This window comes from Petaurus breviceps, unplaced genomic scaffold, assembly GCF_028583685.1.
Source record: "Petaurus breviceps papuanus isolate PSGF00001 unplaced genomic scaffold, PetGlider_PUasm1.0 229, whole genome shotgun sequence".
Lineage (NCBI taxonomy): Eukaryota > Metazoa > Chordata > Mammalia > Diprotodontia > Petauridae > Petaurus > Petaurus breviceps.
Genome location: NW_027185903.1, coordinates 23931128 through 23949448, shown reverse-complemented (window position 1 = coordinate 23949448; position 18321 = coordinate 23931128). Strand labels below are relative to the sequence as shown.

At 41.0% G+C, this 18321-nt stretch overlaps 1 pseudogene; it reads left to right on the top strand.

Annotated features, from left to right (window-relative positions):
- LOC138167570 (torsin-2A pseudogene) overlaps positions 1 to 7785 on the top strand; it is a 69682-nt pseudogene extending 61897 nt beyond the window's left edge.
- Positions 7786 to 18321: the final 10536 nt, after the last annotated feature.

Below are 18321 nucleotides of genomic sequence, written 5' to 3'. Positions count from 1 at the left end.
AGGTCATGCCCACTAACCATGAGTGTCTCCCAGTGGTCTATCCTAGACCCTCTTCTCTCTCTTTATTCTCTTGCTAGGTGATCTCGTTAGTTTCTAGGGGTTCAATGACCATATCAGTGGAGAATATTGTCAGATCTACATAGCCAGTCATAATCTTTCATCTGAGCTTGAATCCTTAAATAGAACTCATTACCCATGTACCCCCTTTCTAATTCTTACTCTTTCCAACATCCCGGTTACTCTCAAAGATCTTCTCATACTCTCAATTACTCAGGCTTGGAACCGTAGGGTTATCCTGAACTCTTCACCCTACATGTCCAATCTTTTAACCTCTTGTTGTTCAGTAATTTTTCTGTCATGTCCAGCTCTTCAAGGCCTTATTTGGGGTTTTCTTGGCAAAAGACACTACGGTGGCTTGCCATTTCCTTCTCCAGCTCATTTTACGGATAAGGAAACTCAGGCAAACAGAGTTAAGTAACTTGTCCAGGGCCACACTGCTAGTAATGTTTAAGGCCAGATTTGAACTCAGGAAAATGAGTCTTCCTGATGCCAGGTCCAGCACTCTATCCATAGTGCCAGCTAGATACCCTAATCTTTTGATCTATGTTGTCATTTTTACCTTAACAAATTTTTTCATATGCATTTCCTCTCTACTCACACAGCTGCCACCCTAGGTCAGATCCTCATCACCTCTTGCCTGGACTACTGAAAAAGCCTTCTAATTAGTCTTCCAAGTTTCTTCCAATTCCAATCCATCCTCTACTCTGCCAAAATGATTTTCCTAAAGCACACATCTGACCATGTCACCTACTAAATAAACTCCAATGACTTCCTATTATTTCCCAGGTCAAATACAGAATCTTTTGCCTGGCATTTAAAGACCTTCATAAAAAACCTGAGAAGACTTATATGAATTGATCCTGAGTGAAGTGAGCAGAACCAAGAGAACTTTGTACACAGTAACAGCAGCATGGTGTAATGACCAACTTTGATAGACTTAACTCTTCTCAGCAATACAACAATCTAAGACAATTCCAAAAGACCCATGATGGAAAATGCTATCCACAGCTAGACAAAGAACTATGGAGTCTGAATGCAGATCAAAGCATACTATTTTCTCTTTTTTTTTCTTTCTCGTGATTTTTCCCTTTTGTTCTGATATTTCTTTCATAACAAGACTAATGTGGCAATATGTTTAATATGATCGTACATACACATATAGCCTATATCAGATTGCTTGCCATCTTGGGGAGGTGGCAGGGGAGGGAGGGAAGGAAAAAATTAGGAATTAAAAATCTTATAAAGGTGAGTATTGAAAACTAGCGTTATGTGGAATTAGAAAAAATAAATACTATCAAATAAGAAAAGAAAAAGAAAACACCCTCATAAGTTGGCCCCTTTGTGTCTTTGTAGTCTTCATACATCATTTTCCCCTCCATAGACTCTGGCCTACTTGCTATGGGACTCCGTCTCTCAATTCAATACCTTTACACTGATGGTCCCCCAGCGCCTACAATGTTCTCCTTCCTCAGTCTGAATCCTAGCTTTCCCAGCTCTCTTCAAGTATCAGATTAAATTCCATCTTTTACAAGAGGTCTTTCTCACCCCTTCTCCCCACCCCCACTGCTCATCCCTTCCCTCTGAGGGATGCATCACATCTCACTTATACATAATTATTTGCATGTCCCCCCCCCCATCCAAATGTGAGCACCTTAAGGTCAGGGACTATGGTTTTGCCTTTTTTTGCTGCATAATAAGTGCTTCATAAATGCATATGATTGAAATTAATTCTTACAATTCAGCTTCACTGTCAGTATATTCTAAATTTTGTATCCACTCTCCCATGAATGCTATGTATCTGTGGGAGAGAATGTCCCACATTTATGTGGGAATGTTTTATAGTTACTGTCTTATCGTCAGGTATAAAGAATTGCCAGTGAAGAAACTTCCTCTACCAAGGTAGAACTGCACCTGCATGCAATTTATAGTCTCAGTTCCCTGGGACACTGAGAGGATAAGTGAATTGATCAGGGTCACCCAGACAGCATATGTTAGAGTCTAGGCTTGCACTTGGGTCCTCCTGAGGTCATTTCTTTATTGGCTGCAACATTCCATTTCCATATTTTGATAGATAGATACACAGACAAAAAGAAAGACAGACATAGGTATGTATGTATGTATGTATGTATGTATATAGAGAGAAGAGACAGAGAAAGAGGAGAGAGAAAGAGCATATATTTACATACACATATATGAGCATATATGGGTTATATGTATACGTGTATGTCCATCTCTGAGGTCTAGGACTGTTTTACTACATTGTCAAGCTTTCTCTAGGAAGTAGTATCCCTTTCTCCACTGGGACAGGATGCTTCTCAAGTTAGAATTAGGGAAGGCAGGCCAATAGAATGGCAGGAAAATTGGACTGAGAATCAGTGGTCCTATTAATCAAACAATATACATCTATTAAATGCCTACTATGTGCCAGGCTCTGTGCTAAGTTATTGGGGTACCATGCTACATGCTGGTCATAGGTCATGCATGTGTATTTGTGGCATGTGAATACATACAAACATACCATACATGCATATATTCATGTGCATGCTTATATGCAATTTTCCCATGAATATGCTATTTCCCCTTTTTGTGCCTCAGTTTCCTGATCTGCAAAATGACAAGGTTGAAATTTATGGCTCTGAGGTCCCTACTAGCTCTAAATCTATGATCCTATTATTCTCAGTCCCTGTTCCATTATATTTATATATGTATGAATTTGGTGTCCCTATCAAAATATTTCATACTGTTGCCCCAGGAGAGAACAAGTTAGCATATGTTTCATCCTTATCTGTAAGGTTATGCTAAAAGTTCAAAGAATATGGTAGGCCACACTGAAACACAGCAAATCCATTTAATTTCCGCTCCAGCTTGGCTTTGCATTTTGACACCCTATTCCTGTAATGCCTTCCGAGTTCAGAGTATTTTCCATTACCTTTATGTTCAGGTGTTTCCTGGGAAATGTGTACACATTTCTGCCTTGCACCTGGACTTCTTTTTGTCCTTGAAATTGAATCTTAAGAGCTCTGGTTTTGTTTCATAAGAGACAACAAACAAGCTGACTTGGGGGACGGTTTGCCTGAAGAAAATCATGTGAGCAAACTCTAGCAGCCTCTGCAGGCTGCCCTTTCTAGGGATTGAGGGAGCACAGCATTAATTTGGATGGCAGCCTCACCATGTCAAGACATCCAGTTAGCTCAGGCCAAAATTCAATCAAGTGGGCTGCTGAGTATCATGTCCCTGAAATTATCTGGGCAGCTCCCAAATTGCTATTTTCTTATTGTGCAGATGCAGCCGCAACATAAACACCGCTTCAGACATGTAATGAAGTACCATCAATCTGTCATTCAATCAACAAGTATGTAATGAGTGTCTACTATGTGCCCAGCATGGTACAATAACCCAGCCGCACAGAGTGCCAGCTTCTCTGCATGCAGTGCATATTATTCTGCTGTGTATTTCCTGGATTCAAGTATAAGAAGGGGAGACCAACATCTTGTGTACTGCCCATTAGTTTAAAATATTTGGAAGTAAACAATTCATACCATTGGAAAAAAATGAATTGGGGAGAGAAGTCTCAAATTATGGACTTAAATGTGATCTTAATAGGTAGAAATAAGTCTGGCACAAAGCAAGTGTTTAATATATGTCTATTGGGTACAATTGACTTGTCTCTATCTTTTAAAAAACCCAGGTATTGGGGGCAGCTAGGTGGTGCAGTGAATAGAGCACCGGCCCTGGAGTCAGGAGGACCTGGGTTCGGATCTGGCCTCAGACACTTAACACAAAAAGTAGCCATGTAACCCTGGGCAAGTCACTTAACCCCATTTGCCCTCCAAAAAAAAGCGAAAAAAAAAGAAAACTCGGGTATTTTTAGAGATTGATTGAGAATAATAACAATAACTAGATCTTTTATAATACATTATCATCTGCAAAGATTTTTATGCATGTTATATCATTTGAATCTCACAACACCCCTGAGAGGTAGGTGTTATCATCTCCATTTTACAGATCAGGAAACTATGGCTAACAAATGTTAAGCAACTTACCCAGGGTCACATAGCTAGTAATAATGATTTGTCCAAGGTAAGATTTGAATTTGGGTCTTCCTGACTCCAAAGTTAGTACTCTATCCATTGAGTTACTTCAAGGCTTAATGCATCCTCAGCAAAAAAATTATCTTGGGTATAAAGAATTTACCCAGTAATTCAATGACTATATTTACCCATGTATTTACTCACATTCCTTTTTATATTTTCTTTTCCTCCCAAATTCTGAAGAGGAAAAGATTTCTTCTTCCATCATTTCATCACCAAATGAGGCATTTATTAGGCAGGTGCCCCATAAGAAGAAATGTCACTCAAAAACTGCATAGTTTCCAGCTAGTAACTGATAGTAATCTGACTGTTTGCTCATTCACCCTCCTGACAGTCTTGAGCATTGGATAGAAAATAGTTTCTACTGCCCCACCCTGTGTAGATAGGTAAAATGTGGGGCAGAAGACATACAGGCTATAGACCAACTGGTCCTCAAATGAACCAATAGTGAAAGGACATAAGACATCTGCCCCAACTCCAATAATGGAACCAAGTGATAACAACAGTGGGATGGATGATTGACTGATAGACAGAAAGCATCCTTATCCTACTGAATGGTGGGAAAAATCCTACTTACCTCAAGGATGTTAGACTTTTATGTACCGTTTGTGTTTTGCTTAGTTGAGAATACCATGGCCTTCCTCATATCCAAGTTCAACTATCCCAGACACCTGCCTGCTGTGATTATGAAGTGCTAGAGAAAGGACTGGGAGAGAAATCTGTTTGCATATTTTCCCTTCCATTGTGCCTGGCTCATTTGCATGATAATGTATTGCAGTCCAGAGTGTAGCATTTACAGCTTTGAATAATGAAGCTGCTCTGAACTCTGAGTACCTGGGTTGCCCGTTGGTGGTCACTGAATAAACAAGAACATCTTTGGGCAATAAGAAGGTGATCTCAAAGTGGCTAGAGACAGATGCTGAAACACACCCTGCTCCACACACCATCAGGAGCCTCCACTTCTTGACAGTTTCATTTATTTTATTCTTAGACATTTTTTCCAGCAGATAGAAATGAAAGTCATACTGCCTATGGCACCATCGGAGGGATTAAATGCTGAAATAAGCTTCCAAAGTCGGGTATAGCTTCTCCAGCCCAAGATAGCTTTGGAATAAAGATAACCAGTTGTCTTGGATGGTTTTGGGGTAAACTTGCCTAGAGACTGAGACTAGATGACTGTTAGATAGAGGTCCCTTGTTATTTTAGAACTCCAAAATGCCATTGTCACACACGTGTTTCTTATTAGATGCTCATTTGTTCCCTTCTGTATAGAAATCAAGACCAGAAAATCCAACGCTGGATTTCATTCATTTAAAGGTAACAAACATTTATTGAGCACCTACTATGGGCAAAACTACTGTGCTACCTACTGAGTAGAATGTAAAGGTGATGGAATTGAAGAAGAATTGAAAGGAATTTTCTGACCCCAACTCAGATAACACACCTATCTCAGGGAGAGACAGCTTGGGGAGACTTAAAGGCAGTTTAAAAAATATGTTTTAATATTTAAGGATTTCTGTTGGTTGGGTGATTCCCTGGCTATGACTATGAGGTTTAAATTACAAAAGAACAAAATAGATAGGCAATGGTGTTATGTACTAAAAAAATAAAGTAGAAATTCCTACCTTACAGCAATAGAATACTCTATAAATAGCAGCGATAATTCATCAGAATTAGCAGCAGCAGCAGCAGATGCTAATTCATCAGCAGCAGATGGTAGCAGAATGCAGCCCAACTGTAGAGGACCAAAAACTGGCAGCGCCACCAATAGAATAGCCCAGCGCAGTAACACAGAAGCCCAGCATAGCAATCCACAGGTCAGCAATACAATAATCTGATGAGCTAATGTCATCAACATCTCTGTGGAAGAAGTAACAACTGGCAATCAAAGAGGAGAGGGGTTTAGCTTGGTGACAGTATTGTTTGTTGTCCTGGCTATGTGTTCCCTGTATCAGTGCTTTCTTTCACATATATTCCCTGGCCAAAAGGATTTTGTACATATGTGTCCCCTTCAAAGGCAGATAGGTGGCATAGTAGATAGAGTAGTCAACTTGGAATCAGGAAGACTTGAGTTCAAATTCTGCCTTATGCTTTAACTGTGTGTCCTTGAACAGGTCACTTAACCTCTCTCTGCCTCAGTTTCCTCATCTGTAAGATGGAGATAATAATAGAACCTCTCAGGGTTGTTGCAAGAACAAAATAAGATAACATTTGTAAAGGTCTTTGCAAACCTTTAAGTGTTACATACATGTTAGCTATGAAGTTAATTAAAAGAATGTGGGAGAATGTATCAGTATATGAAAGGGTTTCCCATGTCATTTATTTTACTGTATTTAATTACACATCTTTGCTTCAAACAAAGCTAATTCTTATCTCTGGTCAGATAAAAAGAAACATGAGCACACATTAGTGTAGGCTCAGGAACCATGGCTTTATATTACCCCCAAGGTAATTCACACACACACACACACACACACACACATCCTTTATGACTATTTCCAATTTATAGTTGGGCTCACATTTCTTTTGTTCTAGTGTGTCAAAGTGATTTTTTCATAGCAACTATGTGAAACAGAGTGATCAGGAATTATCATTTCTGTTTTAAAGATGAGGAAAACAAGGGGTGTGGACATTAATGGAATATGGGACAGTCTAGGTCATTTTTGGCTAAGGTCCAGGAGGAGTAGCCTGGGGCTGGCAGAACAGCTTGCTGTTCAAGATCATAGCAGAAGGTAGCCTAGTCCCTGCACCCACCTCACCGCTCTGATTCCTCAGGCTACTGGAGCTTGTGTTGACCAGGGCCACCTGGAACCTGGCCACCCTGTGCTGTGGTTCTGAGAGTGCAATTTCCTGTTCCACCTCTCAGAATATGATTTGGCCCAGTAATTGGCCAGGAAGTATCTGGCAAAACAAATAGTATGAATAAAGGGGCTGAAAGATTTTGTGAAGAATCATACACCAGCCAAACCCCTACGGATATCCTTCCATAGCTGGACTGGCACAGCCACAGCCACTGTTAATTCCATGCTGCATGGATACCTATTCTGGGATGGGATGGCCAAGCCCCAGGGGCACCACTTTTCTCCCCTCATCTACTTCCCCCACCCAGACCATATAGAGTACTATAAGGCTGACCTTAAGCAGTGATTCTTGGGGAACCTCACATCTTACAGCAGTCCTCTCTTCCTTTCTGATGAAGTGGACAAGTACTCTGCCCTTTCCTGGCACTTTCCAAGGTGGTCCACAGCACCAATTACTACAAAGCTGTCTTTGTCTTCTTTAGCAATTCTCGTGGTGATCAGATGGCACTAGATGCCTGGTGAACTTGCAGGGTCTGATAGAAGCTTCAACTTTGGGATCTGGAGCCACCCATCTGCAGGGCCATTATAGTCAGCCACCATCATGGATTTTGGCTGTCAAGAATTGTCACAGATCAGATCCTGGCACAGAATCTTTCTTGTTGCTCCAGCACCGCCATGTCCAGAACTGCTTGGCCAACGAACTGGTCCAGCTGGGCTTGAAGCGGCAGGAGGAGGTGGCCTGGGCTTTGCTAGATGGCACTTCCTTCTTCCATAAACAGGAGCAGCTTTTTTCTTCCAATGGTGGCAAGATTCACCTAAGGTCACACAACTAATGAATAATGGATATGGGATTCAAAATCAAATCTCCTAACTTCCATCCCAGTGTTATTTCTTCTCCCCTACGCTGCCTTTTCTAGGTAGTTTTGTCTATGGGGCTCTGGGAATTCTTCATCTCTCCTTTCCTCTTGGATAAAACTCTGTGAATAACACAAGACACCTTTTACATATCCCCAACAAACATGCCAATTTTGAAACAGAGATTAGTAAATGACAAAATGTTCAAAGTGCATGCTTTATTCATACCTCTTCACTGGGACAAAGGAAAGAAGCCCCATTATGTCACACACTACAAACCATAGACAATGAGAAATTGCACTAAGAGCATAGCTTTGACACTATTATGATAGATTTTAAGCACTTGGATTCAATATGAAAACACATGGAAACTCCATGCCCCACATCTCTTTAACTGTGCAGATACAGTCCAACATTATATATATATATATATATATCAGGACCTGGGTTAAGAGCACTCACATCGCTTAATGAGAGACACTAGTAGACAACAACAATAATAATAATAATACTATAAATTCTTTATTTAAAGAAAAAACACATCTCTTGGGATGGCTAGGTGGCGCAGTGAATAGAGCATCAGCTTTGGAGTCAGGAGGACCTGAGTTCAAATTTGACCTCAGACATTACTAACCATGTGACTTTGAGCAAGTCACTTAACCCCAATTGCCCTCCAAAAAAAAAGAAAAAGAAACCATAAAAAAAACCCACATCTCATTTGATCTATGCCACACCACAATTCAGGAGTATATAAATTTAATTATCATATTTATCCCTGTATAGAAACATTTTAGAGCTTAAAGGGAAAAAAAGATCTTCTATTTCAGGAGTATGCTGATAAATGTTTAACAACCAGATCTTCCCACAAAATAAAATTTACCCACAACACAATTTTAAATTCCTTATGTATTATTAACATTTTCGCCATCACTTTTTCAAGTTTGGACAATCAACACCCATTTCTGAGGTATAAATGCTTACCCTAGAAATGGAACAATTGGCTCTTGCAAGCAGGTCCAGGCTGGCTCCAGCATATAGTCCAACCCCCTCATTTTTCAGATGAAGAAAATGAGAGCCACAACAATTAAATGATTTGCTAATGTCCATAGGATCATAGATTGAGAGAGAAGGCACTTCAGAAGTTATTAGTGCAATCCCTTCATTTTACAGGCCCTGGAACCCATTTTGCTGTTAGATGAGGATCACCATCTTATGAAAGGTCATGGATATCCTCCCTTCACTTCCACTGGAACTCATTCTCTAGAATATCCCACTTCCTCATGAGTAACCCTGGCCCTCCACAGATACCCTTTCTTCATTCTCTTTTATATCTTGTCTTCCAATATTAGAATAAAAGGGCAGTTAGGTGACATAGTGGATAGAGCGCCAAGCCTGGAATCAGGAAGACCCATCTTCCTGAGTTCAAATCAAGCTTCAGACTCTAGCTGCATGACCCAAAGCAACTCCCAGAACTCTGCTTGCCTTGGTTTCCTCATATGTAAAATGAACCAGAGAAGGAAATGGCAAATCGCTCCGGTATCTCTGCCAAGGAAACCCCACATGGGGTCACAAAGTGTCAGACACGACTGAACAACAAGTTGTTAGGTCTGTCTCTCTCTCTGGGAGTAGTAACTAGAAGTTCTCGCTCTCTGTTGAGAACTAAGACTATGGAAAGAGTTAGATTTGGAATCAGAAGACCTGAGTCTAAATCCTAACTAGTTCTACCCCTGTACCATGTGTGCTATTGGGTAAGTTATTTAACTTTTCTGGGCCTCAGTTTCCTCATCTATAGATTAGAAGAGTCTGAGGCATAGAGAGGTTAAGTAGTTTGCCCAAAGTCACACTGTTAATAGACTTCCAAGTCTCGATTTAAACTCAGGTCTTCTTGACTCTACGTCCACTGGGTCACTTACCTGCCTCACAATAATTGAAGGGGGCAGCTGGATTTGAATCAGAGACCTCTTGCTCTACAGTCTCACTGAGCGGTGCCCCTATAACTAGCAGAACATATCTAGCATAGTGGACAGAGATTTGGACTTTGGGTTAGGAATACTTTAAAATGAGTCCTACTTCTTATACTAGCTTTGAGACTTTGGGCAAGTCACTTAACCTCTGCCTCAATTTCCTTATCTGTAAAATGAGGGGGTTGGATTCTAGGGTTTCTAAGCTCTTCTCCATCCCTAAAGTTATGATCCCACAATCTTTTATTTTCTTCTTTCTTCCTAATTTGAAGAGGGAAAAAATTTTTATATAATTCCTCTTTACCAGCAGCAAAAGTCCTAAATATCCAAAGCTTTGGTACGAGCTGATGAAGAGGTGTGTACTATGTTTAATTAAGGCCTCTTTCCTAAAGATAAATGGAATAATTAACACTGTTCTTCCCAAATAATCAGAAAGTACTACAGCTAACAGTCATTTAATCTCAGCAGAGGAACTGTTCTCTGGCCAGGGTTCACATATTTCAGAGCAATCTTAGCTCATAACTCTGCTATCCAACTCTATCCTGCCCCCAACTACAACTGGGCCCTGCAATCAACCCAAATCAGTACTTGGGTTGTAAATCTGCAGAGGCAGGACTGTGGCAATCATATTTTTTCAAAATAAGAATAGGGAAACACAGAGAAAGGCTATTGCAGAGCTTTATTAAAAATAGATTTTTTTTTTTGCTTCCAATCAGGACTGACCTAGAAAACATGGCTACTGCTATAGGTCTGACCCACCAGCATCCTTTCTCCGTGATATTACTATGACTTATAATCAGCTAGCACCAGGACCCTGGCTCTCAGGTTCACGGAGGCACACACTATCACCCTTCTCTCACAGTATCATTCTCCATGGAATTTCGGGAGCTGTTTCATTCTGTGTTCTCCTCAGTAACCAAAATAACACCCTCACAACTCCCAAGTTTTTATGCCCAGCCCATATGGAACTCCCTCTTGATTTAATTTTCAAATGCCTGTTGGATATTTCCAGTTGTATATTGCTATCTTCTCTCAACTATATCCCTCCATCTTTCTACCTTCAGCTTCCCTCATCCCTCTGTTATGAATTCTCAATCAGTCCTATCTAGTTCAGCTCTCCCTCTCCAGGATATTCCCTGTATGTCCTTACTACAACCAGTCCCTTCCATTGCAGCTTACAGAATTTCTCTTCTACAATCTGGAACTACGGTATGCCCAAAGGGCTATAAAAAAGTGAATACTCTTTGACCCAGCAATACCATTTCTAGGGCTGTATCCCAAAGAAATTATAGAAGTGGGAAAAGGACCTGTATGTACAAAAATATTTATAGCACTTCTCATTTCTTATAGCACAATAGTGTTCCATTACATGCATATACCATAACCTGTTCAGCCATTCCCCAATTGATGGATATCCCCTTGATTTCCAATTCTTTGTCACCACAAATAGAGCTGCTATAAATATGGATTAGTTCTATTAGTTCTGTCTTATCAGTTCAAAAGTAAACGCATGACTTTCCATCAAAACTTACTTTTTTTTTTTTTTGCTTTTTGGAGGGCAATTGGGGTTGTGACTTGCCCAAAGTCACACGGCTAGTAAGTGTGTCAAGTGTCTGAGGCCGAATTTGAACTCAGGTCCTCCTGATTCCAGGGCTGGTGCTCTATTCACTGTGCCACCTAGCTGCCCCAAAACTTTTTTCTTTTCATTTAAACTTTCTGTGCTGGACTTTCATTGTCTATAAACAAGGGAACCAGAAGGGAATAAACATTTATTAGGCATCTACTCTTTTCCAGGCACTATAATAACACAGGGAGGTAGGTCTTATTATTACCCCCATTTTACAGTTGAGGAAACTAAGTCAGACAGATGTTAAGCAACTTGCCCAAGGTCACTCTGTAAGTGTCTGGGACTGCATTTGAACTTGGGTTTTCCTGATTCAAGGACCAGTGCTCTCTCTGCCATACCACCTAGTTACCTCTAAAATTAGATAATTGGACTAGATATGCTCTAAGTTGTCTTCTAGCTCTAAATTCTACAGTCATCTTCCTGTTAGCAGCATCACCATTAGGATATATCCTGATGACTCCTCAGATTTGAAACTTCGGAGACATTTCTGACTCTACTTACTCCTCCTCTCCCACCACCATCTATCACAATTTCCCCTTCCTCTTATTTCTACTTCCAAGAACTTTCTCCCATCCATCCTTGTCTTTATAACCTCTGTTGCCATCATGGAAGTATATAACGCAATGTGCAGGACCACATAAGAGACAAGTGCATCTGGGACAGGGCACCCAGTAATTGCACCCTCATTTCCACCCTGGCTTGCATTAGTAACAGGGTATTTAAAGGAAAGAAACCGTGCAAACATTGCTGACGTGTTCTGAAAAATTGGCCAACACAATCAATCTGCTGCTGCAGAGAGCTTTGATTTAAAGAAAAGTATAAAGCACAAACCAGAAAAGACTTTTGGCACAAATGAGCAATGTGGTTCCAGTGTCTCAGGTTCCCCGGAAAGTTCTTTCTGTCTGTGTCTGAGTTTTCTGCTGAGCATGTCATCCTCTGGAAGCATCAGTCAGGGCAGGCATCTTGGGTTTGTGTCACTTGAGTCTCTTGGAATCATGTTTTTGCCACCTTAGAGATGGGGATACTTACACCCTAGGGAGCTGTGAGTCCATGATTCCATGTCTCAGATTAGGTGATTAGCTGTATATTTGATCATATCTTCTTCTCTCTTTTTTTGCCTTTTGGAGGGCAATTGAGGTTAAGTAACTTGCACAAGGTTACACGGCTTATTTTGTGTGTGTGTGTGTGTCAAGTGTCTGAGGCCGGAACCGAACTCAGGTCCTCCCGACTCTGGGGCCGGCGCTTTACTCACTGTGCCACATAGCCACCCCTTGATCATATCTTCTGCTACTACTTCCTTGTTCCTAAAGGGCTGACCAGTAGGGACTGGAGGTAAGATAACAACCACTCTTGTTTCTTCAGATCCTCATTATATCTCATTTGTACCACTGAAGTAGTGTTTTAAGCAGTCTTCTTGCCATCAGTTCCTTGCCCTTCCAATCCATTTTACATCCTTGCTGTCAGATTAATTTTTTTTAACATTTTTTCTCCCAATGACATGTAAAAACAGTTTTTAACATTAGTGGGAGCTTTTTTTGGTTTTGTTTTGAGTACCAAATTCTATTCCTCCCTCCCCCCTTCCTGAGAGGGTAAGCAATCTGATATAGGGTATACATGTGCAATCACATAAAACATTTCCATGTTATTTTTGTTCAAGAAGACAAGAAAGAAAGAGGTAGAGTGAAAGAGAAAGAAACAAAAAAATAAAAGAAGAAAGGAAGGAAGGAAGGAAGGAAGGAAGGAAGGAAGGAAGGAAGGAAGGAAGGAAGGAAGGAAGGAAGGAAGGAAGGAAGGAAGGAAGGAAGAAAATTGTATCCTTCAGTCTGTATTCAGATAACATCAGTTCTTTTTCTGGAGGCAGATAGCATTTTTCATCATGAGTCCTTTGGAATTGTCTTAGATTATTAAATTGTTGAGAATAGTCAAGTCATTCACAATTCTTCATTGCACAATGTTGCTATTACTGTGTGCAATGTTTTCTTAGTTCTCCTCATTTCACTTTGCATCAGCTCATGTATGTTTTTCCAAGTTTTTCTGAAATCATCACATCAATCTTCCAGACCAGTGCTGTCAAACTCAAATAGAAACAGGAGCCACTAAACTATCCATAAGGATCCATGTGGGTGGGGGGAGGCATATTGACTTAGAAAATCACAGATGCTTATATATTTTCTTTTTTTATAATATATATTTAGTAATATAGATCAACACATTAAAATCAGATAATAACTACATTTTAATCAGGTTTGGGTCAGACTCAGGATTACATGCAGCCCTCAGGCTGTGTGTTTAACACTTCTCTCCTAGAGCATCTCTCTGACCATGTCACTCCTCTGCTCAAATACTTTCTGTAACTCCCTACTGTCTGTTAAATGAATTACAAACTCTACATGATGACTTTCAAGGCCCTCTTTTATCTCCTTCCCTCTCACTATTGCCTTATTCTCCTTTATAGGCCTCAGCCAGGGACAATCTACTTTACTACTGCCCAAATGTGTCAAATGCTCTACCATTTCTGTGCCTTTGTGTATGTAATTCTCCACTCTAGCAATGTCTTCATGTTCATGGGATTATAGGATCACAGATCTAAAGTTTGCCATCCAGTCCAACTCCTCTCTTCTTATAAATGAGGAAAGAGAGGTTATCCCAGAAGAGCCAAGTGACTTGGCCACGGTCACACAGGGAATGAGTGGCAGAGTAAAGATTCAAACCCAGGTCTTATAAGTCCCAATCCAATGTTCTTTCTGCTACTCCGCACTGTCTCCCCACTGTTGAAATCCTACCCATCTTTCCAGACCTAACTCAAATACTGTCCCCTCTGTAAACTCCCTCAGGATTCTCTAGTCAGAAGTGATGGTTGTTTTTCTCCCTTCCTTTGTACCTCCTCTGTTCCTATCATACACACTTTAATATTTTCCTTTGTCTATTGATTTGGGAATCCATCTTGTCTCCCTTACTAGATTTATAAATCTATGGAGGCAGGGATCATGTCCATTTATCTTCATATCAAACTCAGTACCTAGCTCTGAAGCTAGAAAGAATTGACTTGAACTGAACTGAATGACATATTATGTTGTGGTCAAGAAGGGGAGTCGGAACCAAACAGTTGAAGAACGTATACAAAACAGTAGATTTTTTTTCTATCTTTGTTTCTATTTTTACCCAGATACTTTAGCTTCCATGCCAGCTAGACTCAAACTTTCTCCAGCCAGAAGGTCAGCACAATGCCAGTTATTCTGACCACATGGAGTTTGTAGGTTATCATACTTTTGGAGGTAGAAGGACTTCTGGGAAGAACCAGCTATAGGCCAAATGGTGAAATAGGTGAAGTCTTTGAAATCCCCTTTTCATCCTCTCCCTTCCTGGACTATTTCATTGTCTCCTAACATACATACAAGTATGTATCCTATGTACTTGTCAAATTAATTCTTTTAATGTGCAACTACCCACATCGCTTTTCTACTGATAGACTACAATGGTTCCTCATTACCTAATAAATAAAATCTAAATCCTTCAGCCCGACAGCAAAGTAGACCTATCCATGCTGACTCCAATCTATATAACCAACAATATCTCACATTACTTTAAAAAAAGTTTTTCAATTAACAGTTATTTTTCTCTCTCTTACCCATCCCTCCTCTTCACACTGGAAAAAAAGAAAAGAAAAGACAAACCTTTAGTTTTGTTTTTGCTTTGTCATAGCATAGTCAAGTAAAACAAATTCCCATGTTGGTCATTTCTGAATGTTTGTATGTCTTATTCCATATCTTGAGTCCAATCGCATTTTTGTCAGGAGGTAGGCTGCATTTTTCATCATTGGTACTCAGGAATCATGATTGGTCATTGCATTGATAAGAATTCTTAAGTCTTTAAATTGTTCTTCTACACACTTTATATACCAAATAAAATGTTTCTATAACCCATTTCCTTTTGTAGACCAGATCAGTTGGGAGTTCTTATCCTAACTCCCACTCTCAGTAGTAAGTCAAGTTTCCAGAGGGCAGTTAACTAAAAACTATGAGGGTACTAAACCCAATCCTCATTCTCCTTAGTAATCTGGGTGCCCTCTGCAAGATTTCTTCCCCTCGGGGTTCTAGAGATATCCCTGAAGAGTTGGGGGTATTTTTCTAAAGCCACTGGCACAAGCCCCCATTCTGACGTATTCTGCCCAATAGCTAACACTTTGCTTTATCATCTATATCACTAATTAGCACTCTATTATCCTTTAACCAATTAACATCAATTAGGTTTTACAAAGGGATATTTACAAAGAAGATATAGCAAAAATAGAAATACAAAACATTCCTCTAAATTGGTGGCACACTCTTGCCCTAAGGCACTTTAGTCCTAAAGAGAATGGGCCCCAGTTTAAAGCCTTCATTACCCAGCATTTCCTCCTAACAACCAAGTTCACTTCCAAGTGCAGCAAAGCTGCTGAACAAGTCACTCATTTGTTGCAGTAGGAGTCAGTCTACTGCTATAGTATCGAGGAGATCACCTGGGATTTCCTCACCAGACTCAGCTGTCCACAAATCCTCATATGGACTCCAGTTCCTGGGCCGCCATTGGTTCTCCTGGCCCTTCAGACCCCACCAAATCTCAAACTCATCTCTTCTGTCTCCAACATTCCTTCACCTAAAACAGGAAAAAACCTGACATAATGTGGACAGAAGCAACAGCAGGGCCTTGGCTCATGGCTTCTTGGCATCTAGGTATTGAAGGATTCTTGGCCCCTCTCCCACCCTGAGGTTACAGCAGCTTTACTCCTTACTCAAATGCAGCTGGGGTAGAAAGCTGACTTCTCCCTCTGGGGAGTCTTTTTATGCATCTCTAGCTCCAGCCCAGAAGCCAACCAAAAGTCCTTTTCTTCATTGCACAATAAATGTGAAGGAAATGGTCACATTCTCTCAAATGCAGAGCTAGCCCACTCTGTTCCATGTCCTCAGGCGTTCCCATTCCAGAAGCAAGCACAGGATTTAGCCCTCACTGGCCAGTCGTCCATTATCCTTGGAACTATCGTGTTGGAAACAAAAGCAGCTGGGCTCGGTTGTGGAGGAGAGCCCAGGAAGGCTTGGGCCGAGCATGAGCTGCAGGTCCTTCCAAGCTGCTTCTGCCCTGCTGGGGCTTCAGACACAACTGAGGTGATGTGCCCACTGATGGATTAGCTCTTCCCTTAGGGGAGTCAGAGAAAGGGAGCAGAACTGGTCTACTTTTCATCAACCTGGCACATATATGTGTATATGCATTACATGTGGGTATATATGTGTATGTATGCATGAACATGGCATATGTAAACATACAATACATGTGTGTGCGTGTATGTGTAGATATGGATATATAAAGCTGGAAATGGAAGATATATGCATATATAGATATAAATATCAACAAGCAGAAAGAATGAATGTGGAGGCTCTGGTCAAGAGCCAGATGTGTTTCCTGTGGGGGCTGGGCCCTGGATGTGTCCCTCCCACAGACAATGTGACATTATCTGTGCTTTTCTGGTTGCCCTCCCCTTAGGAACAGCATTAGGAGAGCTGCCATTTACACCCCTGAGGGAAATTGAATATAAGGAGAGAAGACTGCCAGCAGAGAAGATAGGCTTTCTCTGAACCATTCCCCTGCCCTTAGGGTATGTCTAATTCAGGGTATGGGCACCCTGGTCCCACATTTATCATGTTCTATTTTTTATTATAGTTCCTTGCATACATATCTAGCCTCCCCTCCCCCCTTCCACTAGACAGTACATTCTTTGACCACATCTTATTCATCTTTGTTTCTCCCTAAGTGTCCAGCAGATGCATACTCGGCATTTAATAAATATGTAGGGCAGCAAGCCAGCCACATATACATATTAAAGACAGATTTGATGCCAGTCACATATGCATATTAAAGGCGGGAATGTGGCTAGGCTAGAGGAAGACAATGACCTTGCCCTCTGGGCTTGGTTTTTGTGCTGGTTCAAATTCATTTGAAAAACAGACTCAAAGCATTTTAGATCCCCTAAGAAGAAGGGGGGGGGGGGGAAGCCCTGCTATGAATCAGATCCATACAGTTCTCTGAGGGTTCTTTGGGAGGGTGGCTTTGGGGAGCACAGGATCCAGTCGGGAAATTAAGTGAGGCGCTAGCTCAGAGTTCTAACTCTAAGTCAGAGGGAGGCTTCTGACAGAGAAGCTGCACTTGGTAAAGCCCTGGAGTTAAAGTTGATGTTAGAAAGTGAACCCAAGTCTGACATCACTAGGTTGCTGCAATAGTGCTATGTTCCAAAATGTTTGGGGCCTAGAGTGAGGAATCTCCTTCTAGAAAGGAAACGCCCATTCTAGGCAATGCTTAGTGAAAGCAACAAACTCATCTCCTCTCTTCCAATTATGGGAGAAAAGCCACTAAAGGATTTTTCCCCTAGTCCTATAAGTGGTTGTATCAGGGTTTTGCTTTTTTACAAAAGAAAAAAAAAAATCTGCAGGAAAAAAAGTCTCTAGGCTTTAAGCTAAAACAACTGGGGTAGAACCCACTCTTCTCTTTAGGAAGAGGGAGCAGCATCTTAGCTCAGGATTCCAGCTAAAGCCAGAAGCTAGCGATAGAAAGAAATTTCTAACCTCGTGCTCAGTAGAATCATGACTACAGAGACTTTTCACTCTGCCGACATGCCCACCAGTCTACCCAGTCAGAGGAAGCTTAACAGACACTACCTGCTACAGGAAACCGGTGCCAAGAAGGCTGGTCAGGATCAGCTTACTTATATCAGTGACCTTGTAGCTCCAGAGACTACGTGAACTTGCCCCTCCCTACATGCACCTGGCGGCTTGTTCTCTGCATGCATCTGCCTTGGTCACATAGGCCTCTTCAGGAGTGTTTCCTACACATTCCCACTCTTCCCACTAATACTGTGTATACCGGCGGAAGAGTGTATTCCAAGTTTGTGGAGAAAA